This window comes from Amborella trichopoda, chromosome 11, assembly GCF_054954075.1.
Source record: "Amborella trichopoda isolate Santa Cruz 75 chromosome 11, AtrichopodaSantaCruz75HAP2 v2.0, whole genome shotgun sequence".
Lineage (NCBI taxonomy): Eukaryota > Viridiplantae > Streptophyta > Magnoliopsida > Amborellales > Amborellaceae > Amborella > Amborella trichopoda.
This window is the reverse complement of record NC_142346.1, coordinates 14,560,477-14,575,330: the sequence shown is the minus strand read 5'-3', so window position 1 is coordinate 14,575,330 and position 14,854 is coordinate 14,560,477.

The window sequence follows — 14,854 nt, the reverse complement described above, 5'->3', positions numbered from 1 at the left end:
GCATGCCGAATCAAAATTGGGCCCGACAAAAAGTTTAGAGTGGCAATGGGAAAAGAAATAAACTATTTAGAACAATAATAACAAAAGGAAATTTTAACTAACGATCAAGTTAAAATGAAGCTGAAGAAAATTTATAAAAAACTAAGACAACAATGTTGCAAATAACAGAGTTTCATGAAATAAAGATGAGAAAAACTTCAGCAAAAAAAGTGTTAGTCTTAGATTTATGCAACTTCATTGTAATAAAATAGCAAATGGAAATAAATAAATGATTCAACAAATTAATTTTCATAAAAAGGAAAAAATATGAAATGAGTAGGAAAGATCCCTTATTTTTACGAGCTCAAGTGGTAGTAGAGATATTCATTTTTTTGCAATGAGTTGCATTTTAAATAACATTTGTACTACTAAATGAATGTAACGGTCAACAAACGCTCTGGCATAAACATGTTTTCAATATTTACATGTTTTTCGATAAGATAATAAAAATTTACCATGCAATAACCCTAATTTCTTTGGAAACACAATAACTAGTTTTTTTAAGAAATCTTAGTAATTTTTTAAAATCTTTTAAAGGTTAGATCCGACCGATTCACCGGGCTGTTGATCCGGACCCTTTTTTAGATGGATGATTTGTCCCCGTTTCGTTTTCTTTAACATTTATGATAAAACATTAAAAAAATAAATTTTTGTAAACGTTCCCTTTTTGGTGTCCAAAAGTTTTGGACGACTAAAACATTGAATTCATTATTTTACTTGAAAATCCAGGAGGAAAACTTTGAAAGGAAAGTTAAAAATATGTAACACTTAAAAAAGGGTCAACTTTTGGTATTAAGTATTAACAAAAGGTATTATGTACAATAAAATAGGAAAATTATATAAATATCTGTTTTAGGTTATGTTATTATTAAAATATCAAATACTTTATGTTATTACTGATATATCCGTTTTTTGGACTTCATAACATTTTTTTTTAAAAAAAAAAAACGAAATTACCAATTTTTGGTTTTTCAAGAACCGAAAAATGTTTTCTTTCTCTTGTGACGTATTCTCTCTCTACCTCTCTGAAGTCATAGTTATCCGATAAAATCAAGGGGAACATCTAGTTTGATCCCTTAACTATAGGAAAAATATGAGGGATTACGAGATTAGAGATCTCTATTGGAGGCCCTAAACACCACCTATATCCCTTCAATAGGCAGAGACAAGATGATCTTGTCAACTCTCCAAAAAATGATCCCTTTCTCTGAGACCTCTAGTATTCTCCACCTACTCTCTCTCTCTAAAACCGACCCCTCTCTCTAGAATCCCGACAAAGATCTCTATCTCTCTCTACCCCAAGGGCCTTTTTTCTCTCTTTAATCCATCTCGAAACAACGTTCTTTTTCTCTCTACCCCACATCATAGGCTCCTCTCTCTCATCCTTTCTCTCTCTTACAACTTCTCTCTCTACCCCCATTACGGGAAATAGCCTTCGTGTCAGTCCCCTTCCTTTCCTTCCAAGTTAAAAACTCAATCTCCCAACACTTCTGCAACGACCCAATCCTGCCCCAACTCAATCTCCCAACACTTTTGTAACCACCCATGTTGTAACCCCTATGGGATTTTCCCTCTTGTTAAAGGGTATTTTTGTCACTAAAAATATACATTTTAGGTGGAGGCTCTTAAATGGGGCTTTATAGAGAGAGAGAGATGCATGGATGAGTAAAGAGATAGAAGAACACGCTGGCGTGGGAAGAAAAGAAAGAAAAAGTATTAAAACGTAGAGAGAAGGTTAGGGAGAAAATTTGGGGGTTTTCGCTACAAAACCTTAACGCCACCATTTGGGTTCAGGTTGCACCATTTTGTCGGTATTTCTTCATGCCATCGGTGAATCGAAAAAAAGAGTCGATTGTAGGTAGTTTTTGGTAGGAAGTTCTTTTGTTTGAGCTTTCTTTGAGCTTGTATGAGATAACTCTACATAACCCCAGTCTTGTAAGTTTTTATCTTGATAGTGAATACACATTTGCCATCTTACCTGTGGACGTGGCCCATGTTGGGTTAACCACGTATATGTGTGTGTCCATCTCTACTTTCATTTGTGATGTTCTTTGAAGATTTTTCATATTCCTAGTTTTATTATTTTTATATTTTTTTCAATTATATTGCACTTGTTATTGCATCTTGGACATGTTATTTGAGTATTGAAATTATAGGGGTGTAGTTCTCACTACATGTAATAGGATTTGCGATATCCCGGTTTTCTCAAATGGGGTGATTGGGTTATCTTCATTTTACAACAAGTGGTATCAGTGCTCAAAGAATTAGTGCAATATTTTTGGGACAATGACATCTCACAAGTTTAAGGTGGAGAAGTTTAATGGAAAAGATAATTTTGAAATTTGGAAATTAAAAATACAAGATTTATTGGTACATCAAGGGTAACACAAAGTATTACTTAGAAAAGATAAGATATCGGTAAATATGCCGATGATGATTGGGATGAACTCCACGGGCCACTATTTGCTTGTGTTTAGGGAATGAAGTTTTGTTTAATATTGTTGACGAAAGACGACAAAAGATTTGATGGAAAAATTGAAAAGTTTGTATCAAACAGAATCTCTCACAAACCGAATTTTTTTAAAAAGAAAATTGTATTCCTTGAGAATAAAAGAACGTTCAAATGTGTCGCAATACTTGAATGAGTTTAATAATATCATTTGTCAACTTGAGAGTATTGGTGTGAGAATGGATGATGAAGATAAGGCGGTTACCTCACGTTGTTCATTACCGGAATCCTATGATAACCTTATTACTACATTGAGTTGTAGTAAAGAAGATTTTCTTAATTAGGGCTCGGTATGTAGTGCTCTACTTACCGATAAACTTCGAAAGAAGGTATATTTGGGAAGTTTAGTGAGAACTTCGAAAGGGTAACACAAAGCATTACTTGGAAAAGATAAGAAACCGATAAATATGACCGATGATAATTGAGAGGAACTCGATATGAAGGCATGAACTACTATTCACTTATGTTTAGCGAATGAAATTTTGTTTAATATTGTTGGTGAAAAGATGACAAAAGATTTGTGGGAAAAATTGAAAAGTTTGTATCAAACAAAATATCTCACAAACTTAATTTTTTTAAAAAAAAAATTGTATTATTTGATAATGAAAGAATGTGAAAATATGTCTCAACACTTGAATGAGTTTAATAACATCATTTGTCCACTTGAGAGTATTGGTGTGAGAATGAACGATGAAGATAAGGCAGTCACCTTACTTTGTTCATTGCCAGAATCCTATGATAACCTTGTAGTAAAGATGATTCTATTGATTTGGGCTGGGCGTGTAGTGCTTTGCTTACCGATAAACTTTGAAAGAAGGCATCTTTGGGAAGTTTGGTGGTATCAAAGACGGAAGTTCTTGTCACAAGAGGTCGAACGAATGAACATGGTGATTCATTGATGAATCATTCAAGAAGTAACTCAATATTTTAGAGGGCCCAATGATAAGAATGTGTGTTGGCATTGTAGGAAGCCCGCTCATATAAGGAAGAATTGTTTTTTAAAAAATAGAGTGAATTCTTCCAAAGCTCCTAATGCAGAAGGTGAAAAGCCAAATGAATCTAAGAATGAAGTAAATCAAGTTGAAGAGTCTACATCCAGGTTCATTAAAGATGAAGTATTGATGGTGACATATAATTCAATATTCTATGAAAATTGGATTCTTGATAGTGGAGCCACCCATCACATGTGCCTACATAAATCATGGTTTGACTCATATGAGTCATGTGAAGAAGGATCGGTATCCATGGGTAATAATTCCACTAGCAAGGTGGTTGGAATGAGTTCGATTCGCTTAAGAATGTTTGATGGGACTATTCTAAGCATGTGCCAGAACTAAAAAAGAGCTTCATTTCTCTCTCTTCTCTAGATTTGAAAGGTTATAAGTTCACTGGTCAATGTGGACTAATCAAAGTATCAAAAGAAGCTCTAATTGTGATGAAAGGAGTCCTAGTTGGGAGCTTGTACAAGTTATTGGGAAGCATAATAATAAATGATGAAGTGAATCCCGTGGTCGAAGATTATGAAGTTCCATTTCTCCTATGGCAAAAAAGATTAGAGCATATGAGTGATAAGGGTATGAAGGTCTTGATGAAGAGGAATTTTACTCCTACAATTAAAATTGATGGATCTGAATTTTGTGAGCATTGTTTCTACGGGAAACAACATAAACAACCTTTCAAGACTGGGAAGCATACAAGCAAGTGCAAACTTGATTACATTCACTCGGATGTATGGGGCCCTTCACCAGCTACATCTTATGATGTGCATTATATTTGGTTTCATTTGTTGATGACTTCTACAAAAAAGTATGGATCAAAACTCTCAAGTCCAAAAGTGATGTATTTTATGCATTCAAAAATTTTAAAGCCGAAGTTGAAAAATCTACGGGGCTTCACATCTAAGTTCTTCGGACTGATAGTGGTGGAGGATTTGTATCAAAGAAGTTCGAAAAATTTTGTAAGGTCGAGGGAATTACTAGCCATTACACAAATGCCTACAATCCTCAACAAAATGGTGTCGCTGAAAGGATGAATCACACTTTGATGGAACGTATGAGGTGCATATTAAGCAATGTCTTCATAGAACAAGAATTATGGGCGAAAGCCGTATCAATGACTTGTTATCTTATCAACCGATAGCCTTCGGCTGCATTGGGAAGTAAGAGTCCTAATGAGATATGGTATGGAACTCTGAGTGACTACTCCGATTTAAAAATTTTTATTGTGATGCATATGCACTTATTCCAAAATGCCAAAGAAACAAATTGTATCCAAGGTCAAAGAAGTGCCTCTTTGTGGGTTATAACAAGAGTATGAAGGGGTACCGGTTATGGGATCTAAGTACTCGAAAAATAATCACTAGCCGTGATGTGCATTTTGATGCATCAAATGTATTGGCAAAAGGGATGAAGATGAAGGACGATGATCAAGAAGTGCAACAGGAGATCCAAGAATTTCAAAGCAACCCCGAAACACTTCCATCAAGTACAATTATGAGAATATACCCATTGATCGTGGCGAAGAACATAAAGAACTAGAATGTCAAGATGAAAAACCACATGGCCATCATGATGAAGTTGTGCCTTTGGTACATATGTGCTTTACTAGAAAAACTCGTGCACCCTAGTGGTACAAAGATTATGTGGATCCAAATGCTTTGCATGCTTTGATAACCAAATATGAAGAGCCAACATCATTCTGTGAAGCCATTGATAGCAATGGTATCGATTATTGGAAAAGAGCTATGAAAGAAGGGATATTGGCCCTTCAAAGAAACAAGACTTGGGATTTGGTAGAGCTACCAAAATGTAGAAAGGCCGTTGGTTGTAAATGAGTGTTCAAGATAAAGAAGGGGTTTGATGATAAGCTCGAAAGTTATAGAGCAAGATTGGTGACAAAAGCTTTTTTGCAAAAGGAAGGGATTGACTTTGATAAAATTTTTATATTGATTGTCAAGTTGGTCTCAATTCGCTTGTTGTTTAATTTAGTTGCTATGCATGATTTAGAGCTTGAGCAAATGGATGTGAAAATAACTTTTCTGTATAGAGAACTTGAAGAGGAAGTATACATACAACAACTGGAGGGCTTCATAGAGAAGAGCAAAGAAGGACTTATGTGCAAATTGAAGAACTCCTTGTATGGGCTCAAGTAAGCATCAAGACAATGGTATAGAACATTTAATATGTTCATGATGAGCCTTGGGTACACAAGAAGTAAGTATAACCATTGCATCTATTTAAAGTTCTTTGATGATGGTACATACTTGATTTTAGTCTTATATGTGGATGACATGCTTTTGGTGTGCAAAGATAAGATAAAAATTGATGAGCTCAAAACTTCTTTGAGCAAAAGATTTGAGATAAAAGATTTCGGGCCGACAAGGCAAATCCTTGGGATTGAAATTGATAGGGATAGACAAAATGGAATTTTGTAATTATCTAAGGGTGCTTGAAAAATTTAGCATGAAAGATGCAAAGCCGGTAAAGACACGCCTCACTTCAAATTGTCTTTAATGCAAAGTCTGAAGATGGAAGAAGAAAGAAGAAGCATGACTGATATTCTTTATGCAAATGCGATTGGAAGTTTAATGTTTGTCATGGTATGTACAAGATTGGATATCGCACATGAGGTTGGTATTCTAAGTCGATTTATGGAAAAACCTCGGAAAGGTTCATTGGGAAGCAATAAAATGGCTGCTTCGGTACTTGAGATGTACAACTTGTTATGCAAGCACATTTGACAAGGGCTCAATTCCAATACAAGGTTTTGTAGATGGAAATTTTGCCGATGATCTTGATAGAGGTAGGTCGACTACCGCATTTGTTTTTCGGTTTGTAAATGGACCGGTTAGTTGGATGTCAATGCTCCAAGACACGGTAGCATTGTCAACTACCGAAGCCGAGTACATGGCGGCAACGAAAGCATTAAAAGAAGTCGTGTGGCTTCAAGAGTTGATAGGTGAGAAGGGCATTATGTGCAAGCCAATGGAAATATTTTGTGACAATATGAGTGTTATTCATTTGGCCAAGAACCTGGTTCACCACAGGAGGTCAAGACACATATTGGTTCAATATCACTATATCCGGCAAGTTTGTTGACAATGGAAGAGTTCGATTGCTCAAGATCAAGATCAAATATAACCTTGCGGATATGCTTACAAAGATCATCCAAGTAGAAAAGTTAGAATGAAGCTTGACTTCTCTAGGTTTCAAGAAAGAAAAGAAGTGATGGATTGACAAGACAAGGGTATGATTTTCTATCAAGGTGGAGATTGTTGGGGCGTGATGTCAAATCACCACCGCTATGAGATTCTCCCTCTTGTTAAAAGGCATTTTCGTCACTGAAAATATACCTTTTAGGTTGAGGCTCTTAAAAGGGGCTTTATAGAGAGAGAGAGAGAAAGAGATGCGTGGATGAGTAAAGAGATAGAGGAGCGCGCGGGCGTGAGAAGAAAAGAAAGAAAAAGGGTGAAAACGTAGAGAGAAGATTGGGGAGAAAATTTGGTGGTTTTTACTAAAAGACCCTAGCGCCACCATTTGGGTTCGGGTTGAACCATTTTATCGGCATTTCTTCATGGCATCGGTGAATTGAAGAAAGGAGTCGATTGTAGGTGGTTTTGTGGTATGAAGTTCTTTTGTTTGAGCTTTCCTTGAGCTTGTATGAGGTAGCTCTACATAACCTCAATCTTGTAAGTTTTCCTCTTGATAGGGAATACACTTTTGTCTTCTTGCTCGTGGACGTAGCCCATCCTGGGTGAACCACGTATATGTGTGTATCCCTCTCTACTTTCAGTTGTGTTGTGCTTTGAAGATTTTCCATATTGCTTGTTTTTTTTTATAGATTTTTCCAATCATATTGCACTTATTATTGCATCTTGGGCATGTTATTTGAGTATTGAAATCATAGGGGCACTACATCTAGTGGGATTTGAGATATCCAAATTTGTTTAAAAGGGGTGATTGGGTTATCTCGATTTTACAAGAACCCAATCCTACCCCAACTCAATTTCCCAACACTTTTGCTCCCAACGATGCTATCTTGGCCTGGTTCAAAGGCGAATTCACAGCTGCAAAATGCCATTATAAACCTTCTATGCTCTCGCCTTTGATTGGTTTCGATAGGCCCTCTCAATATGACTCAGTTTTCGCTTGTATACACCAGAGGAGAACGGAAACCTGATGACCTAGCCCATGATGCCCTACCTTCAAGAAGAAATCGTCAATTCAACCTCTTCAAGCTATGGGAATATCCAGACCAGACCGAATTCCTCTCTCAATACGCTGGGGTGAAACTTACCCAAGATGATAAGTGAAGGGGAGAGAGACAGTTAAAAAAAAACCATTTTTACTCGTGTAATGGAGAGAGAGAATACGCAAAGGACCCACAAGAGAGAGAAAAAATTTCGGTTCGTGAAGAAGAACCGAAAATTTAAAATTTTATGTTAAACAAAAACCAAAATTGGCTTGATTTCGGTTTTTTAAAAATCGAAAAGGGTAGTTTCATCATTTTTTAAAAAAAAATTGTTATGATGTCTAAAAAACAGACATATCAGTAATAACGGAAAGTATTCGGTATTTTGATAATAACAAAAACTAAATCGGATATTTACATAATTTTACCACTATAAAACCGTCTAGCCATGATCCAAAGATTAGCTATTGTCATCAAATGTGCAATCCGACAACTTAGAATATGTCATAACGTTCAAAAGAATTTCCTTTGGACATTGAATCAAGCCCATGTGACACCTCCGGTCCGCAATTCGATTTCACAAAGTCGTAGTTAATTTTGACCTTCTTGTACCAAATAGGCATATTATATACTTTTCTTAAAAGTATCTCCTATATTTTACATTTGGAAAAGGTTTATATAAGGTTGCAACTTTAAAATGTAAAATTAAAGATGCAACTCAAAAACCCATTGGAAAAGTTCGTTTTAATGTTGAAAAACCTCTGAATTGATCATCTTGACATCAAGATACATGAATATGAAAAAAAAAAAATATTTTGAGTCCCAGAAATAACGCATCTTGCAACACATTATGTACACCGTCCATTTTCAAGATTTTCATATGTTTGAAAATCTACTTGATTTTAACCATTTTTGAAGTTTAAAATTTTATAATTAGATATGAAAATAGATTTTCAGATAATCTTAGGAATGTTTTATGCCAAAATTATTTCTTATGATAAAATTTGGTGGTGCGCCTTATTGCATTGTTTAAGGATGCAGTTGTATAGAGCCGAGGCTCTAAACAATGAAATTAGAGCCCACCTTCAAATAGTGTTGAGAAATGTGGTTTCAATGCTGGAAACCTTTGTAATAGCCTTAAAATATATTTTTACCTTTAATTATAAAATTTAAAGATTAAAAAATAGTATAGATCTAACATATGTATGAAAACATGAATAACTTAAAAATTGACGGTCCAAGAATGCGTTAAGAGATCCACTATTTCCAAAACGTGAAATCCATGTTTTTCTCAAGTTCATGCATCTTGATGTTGAGATATTTTTCAGGTAGGCTCTAATTTGATTGTTTAGAGCCTAGGCTCTATATGAACTTTTCCCTAATAACAACAACAACAACAATAATAATATTGATGATAATAATAATAATAATAATAATAATAATAATAATAATAATAATAATAATAATAATAATAATAATAATAATAATAATAATAATAATAATAATAATAATAATAATAATAATAATAATAATAATAATAATAATAATAATAATAATAATAATAATAATAATGATAATACATTTCAAACATTTCATAGCTCCAAGTTTCGAACAGGTTAAATTGTTATTTGGCTAAAAACCAGTTCATAACTTGAAGTTTCCAACATTTTTTTTTTTTTTTGTTTCAAAATTTTGGTTTGAAACTTAACTAGGCTAAAAAAGAAAAACGCCAGGTCATAACTTAGATTTTTGGCGTCTTTAGATATAAAAAATATTGAAAAAATAGCATGAATATAAAATATAGGGATTCCTTTAATACAACAAAAATAGATATTTGCAAAACTTTCATAAAAATTTGAATGGAAAATAGTGGTTAAATATCCTATAGTCTTTTATCGTATAATTTATACTAAAGGATGCGGTTTCTATGCGGCGAAGCCCACATATGTAGAAATGCGGGCCTATTAATAAATATATTTTTGAGATGGAATTTTGGACTTAATTTTTAAGGACATGTGATCTCTAACATGGAGATCATGAATATGAAAAAACAAGTAAATTTTAAAAACTAGAAATAATAATTCTAGTAAGAAAACATTTGGATTATTAGTTTCTATTGTTTTCAAATGAAACACCTACTTGCATCAATCTTTAAGATGGATGCTTTACATTTTTTGGACCGCATATGTAGTCATGCGGTCCAATCGGCATAAGACAATTTTTGTTTATACTAATCCTAAACTTATGAGGATTTATGGTACGTAATTACAACTACAATAAAGTATGGTGTATGGTTCGTGAACACAATCATTTTTAGTCATTGAATGTGAAATCTAATAGATAAAAATGTGTCACACTAATTGAAAAATTTTGGACTTTTATCCAATCAATGACACATTCTCAACCACTTGATTTTAAATTTAACAGTCAATGATGATTGTTACTTCCTTATATCAAAAGTAAAAAGTCTCATTGGACATATTTTCAAATTTTATTAAATCAATAAGAAGTAGTATACAAATTAAAAAGTTACCCCGTAGCCAATGTATTTCATTGCATTATTTTTTTATCCTAAAAGAATGGTAACCGTTCATTCTCAAAAAATCTTACGTTATATAAAAACTTTGGTTGAGAAATTTTTTTAGCAAATTTTATTATTTTTATTCCTATAATAATTAAAATAATACAATATATAATGTTTATTCTTAATTAAAATTTTTCATTGTGTATTATTTACCAATTTTAGTTAAATAATTGATTCAATTAAATAAGTTTCCTTCCGTTTACATGATGAAATGAATTTTCGAATTATGAAATCCTTCTTTTATGTTTTTAAGAATAATTAGACATAATAAATTCTTATCTTTGAGAAATAGTTTATGTTTATTTAAATAATTTTGTTTAAAATGATTACATAATTTCATTTGTTGTACTTGCGAGATTGCACCTATGTAGTTACTAAAAAGTTGATTGGTATTGTGATATTATCCAAGGATAAATTTTATATGGTTTATTAATCTTGTACTACAGAAGTTGGTGCATTGCAAATATCTATTAAAAAATCTTGCTTTAATACTAGAAAACCCTCAAATTGATATGTCTACTTCTCAGTGTATCCATATAAAGAAAAATATTTTAAATCCGAATAATAATGCATCTTGTAACCTCTTATCTGGATTGTGTTGTTTTAAGATATTCAAGTACTTATACATTTACTCCCTCTATACTATGTTTAGAGTAGCTTTAAGTTAAATAGTTAAGGGTAAAACTAGATTTCGTTTTGACAAGAAGGGTAAAAATAGGTTTCAAGACACTGTAAGTATTATGACACTAAAACTATATCTTGCAAGCTGGTTTGGAGGTGCGCCGACTTTGATTATTTAAGGTTGAGGCCTTATACAAATCACACCTATTATCTTATATTCAAAGGTACTCACCTTAGGTAAACAAAGTAAGGCGCAGTTCCAACCCTTGCCAAAAGATGCAATTATAGTGCCGAAAACTCTTACAATAGCTTAAATATGTTTTCACGTAATTATGAAATTTAGAGCACTAAAAATAATGCGGATTAAGGTCTAGATGATTAATTAGAGGGTTATTATGTTACAAGAGTACTAGTTTTAATACTTTTAAAAAGCTTATGTTTTTTCATATTCTTATATATCAAGGTCAGGATGATCAATTGGAGGGTTTTTCAAAATTAAAACAACCTTCCCCAATAGGTTTTTGAGATGTGCCATACAACTTTCTTCTTTTCTAATTCCATTGGGTGTTTACAAGCAATATTACCCTCGCAGTTAATTTTCCCTATTATGTTGCATGTTAATTTGTGTTAATAATATACATGCATCGATAAGCCTAGATACCATATCGCACGTGGTATGTATGTGTCAAAAAAATATTTGACCCAACATGCAGATTAGCCATTAGTTGAATTACGTGTGTTGCATGTAACTATACAATTACTTATTAAAGATTAACTAAAAGAAAAAGTTCATAAGGTTGCAACTTTAAAATGTAGAATTACAGATGCACATAAAAAATCCATCAAAAAAAGTTGCTTTAATGTTAAAATTCTTTTTAATTGATCATCTCGACATCGAGATGTATGAATATGAAAAAGAAAAAGATTTTGAGTCTCACAAATAGTGCATCTTGCAACACATTATCTAGACCATCCTTTTTCAATATTTTCGTATGTTTATAGTTTTACTTAATTTTAACCATTTTGGGAATTTAAAATTTTACAATTAGATATGAAAATATATTTTCAGATAATCTTGAGAATTTTTTATGCCAAAAATACATGTTGTGATAAAATTTGAAGGTGCACCTTAATTGGATTATTTAAGGTCGCAACCTTATTGAAACCACACTCTTAACTAAATATTCAATGACCAAAGAGATCCATTATAATATGGACAAGAAATTATAATTAAAAAGAAAAGTAACAAAAATTCAGTATTTGTAACATTTTTTTAAAAAAGTGGTCATAAAACTAATTTTTATTTTTGTAGTAAATAAAGGGTGTATTTGCAACCTTAAAACAATCAAATTACGGGGCACCCCCAAACTTTGTCAGAAGATGCCGGCTTCTGGATCTATCGGTCAGGCAGCCCCGTCGAATGCGGGGTCCGCCCGCCAAGTTAGCCTAAAGAGGCTCCATGCTATGCTGTTGTTCGGTTCCTGTTTAGCGCAGGCTTTTGGTTGAGTATGTGACGGTTGGGTATGGTTATACAGAAATGCTGCATGATGTTGTCGAAAATTCTTAAGATTGTGCGAGAATCTAAAAGTTTGAACTCCAAAAAATGTTAAAATCAAGTATCAAATCATTCTGATTAGTAAAAATAAATAAAAATTGAACTACTACCGGACAATCGTGACCGTATGATGAAGTTTAGATGGTGATGAGGGTTAGTGAAATCACTATTCATTTTCGCCTCTAGGCGTTTTGTAGTATCTTCCTCTATATATATATAATGTAAGAAAATTTACATACATATCCGTTATATATTGCGTTATTACAAATGTACCAAATAGTTTCTGTTATTACATGTATATCCATTTTTAACCTTTTATAATGTAATTTTAAAAAAAAAATTTACTTTACCCTTTTTCGGATGTTGAATAACCAAATTGGAGGGTTTTTCAGATGCTCAACATCCGAAAATACGCTGAAAGTTTAAGGTTTACATTCTCATTTTCGGGTTTTGAACATCTGAATTGAAGGGTATTTCGGATGTTCAACATCCGAAAATGGTTTCGAATGTTGGACATCCGAAAATATGAGTTCGAATTTCTAGAAAGTCTCTGGAATTTTGCAATCATTTTCGGATGATGAACATCTGAAAATATGATATTTTAGGATGTCCAACATCCGAAAATGTCCTATTTTAGGATGTTCAACATCCGAAAATGTGATATTTTCGGACGTCCAACATCCAAAACCACTTTCACAGGGAATACAATGTATCGACATAACCCTTCAATTCAGTTGTTCAACACATGAAAATGGGAATGTGAACGTTAAACTTTCGGTCTATTTTCGGATGTTGAACATCTGAAAAAGCCTCCAATTCGGTTGTTCAACATCTAAAAAAGGATAAAGTCATTTTTTAAAAAAACTTGCATTATAAAAGGTAGAAAAATATAAATACATGTAATAACAGAAACTATTTGGTAAATCCATAATAACGCAAAGTATAACAGATATTTATAACAGATATATGTAATTTTTTTAGGAGCTTCCAAAGTGAAATTATCATCATCTAAGCCTTATCCCAACTAGGTTCCAAAGTAAACTGAAAAAAAAAAAAAGTAACCCCAAATGTTAGGGGGTCGAATTGGGTCCCTGTCCACAGGGATCCGGATTCGGATTCAAAAAGTATACATGGGATCTGGATCCGATCGGATCCAGAATATTCGGATATGAAAAGTATACATGAGATCTAGATCTAGATCCAGACACAATTTGTTCCATAAAATTATTTTATATCTATAAAATAATATCAAATAATATATAACTAAAAAGTACTATATAACTTATATGTATATATAAAATAATTTATAATATTATAATAAATGGGTTGGATCTAACTCGGATCCACCTGTACACAGAACCGATCTTAATTACTATTCAGATCCATACTTAGATCTAGGCAACGTCCAAAATTTGGGTTTTCGATCCAAATCAGGTAAATTATTAGCCCTACCAAATATTATTGGGATCATTTTAATGATTTTTGAAAGAATTTCAATAATTCAAATGATATTTTTCCCAGAATCTATAGCCAAAACATATGCTCATGGTATAGATTTTGTAGCTACAAATAGACAGATAGATTCGACTTAAAAACCAGATTCGACATGTATGTACAACTTTTTATACATATAAAAAATAATAAATGAAATTTAAAACCTAAAAAATATATAATTAAAGGGAAATTTGTGCTAATATCCTTATACCATGTGGAATTTAAAAAATATGCAAAAAATAGGAGTATTTAATATTTTACAATCATGTGTCCCCCCCCCCCCCCCCCCCCCCCCCAATAAATAGTCCCTATTAAGAACTTTGAAGCTCCGAATTGATTATTTTTGCAACTGGGGTGTTATGGAACTTGAAGTTCCCTCACTCAGCGTATTCGATTGGTGTAAGATTCTAGCTTTCTTCTGAGCTTCCAAAGCGATGCTTCCATGGGGAGCATGGAAGCCCTTGCTTCCTTCTGTACATTATTCTAGAAGCCTCAGGAATTGGCAACTTCCATACTTCCCATTATCAAACACATAGTGCTAAGCATCCCATCAAGCAACTGGTTTGGAACTGTTAAAGTTCTTCTTTTGCTCTGATACCATGTTAAAGTTCAAGAGAGCAGGAGCACAGACATTGAATGCAAAGAGAAGAAGAGAGATAACACAAGATTATGGAGAGAGAAGAAGAGAGATAACACACTATTTACGTGGTTCAGGCCAAATCCTTATGTCCACGGATCCAAAGCCCAATAGCTACATCTACTTCTATATATAGGGACAATCACAATGAATCTTGGACTAAGCAATTTGACTTGGTCTATTTTCAACACTCCCCTTCAAGTTGGTCTATCTTCAACAGGAACT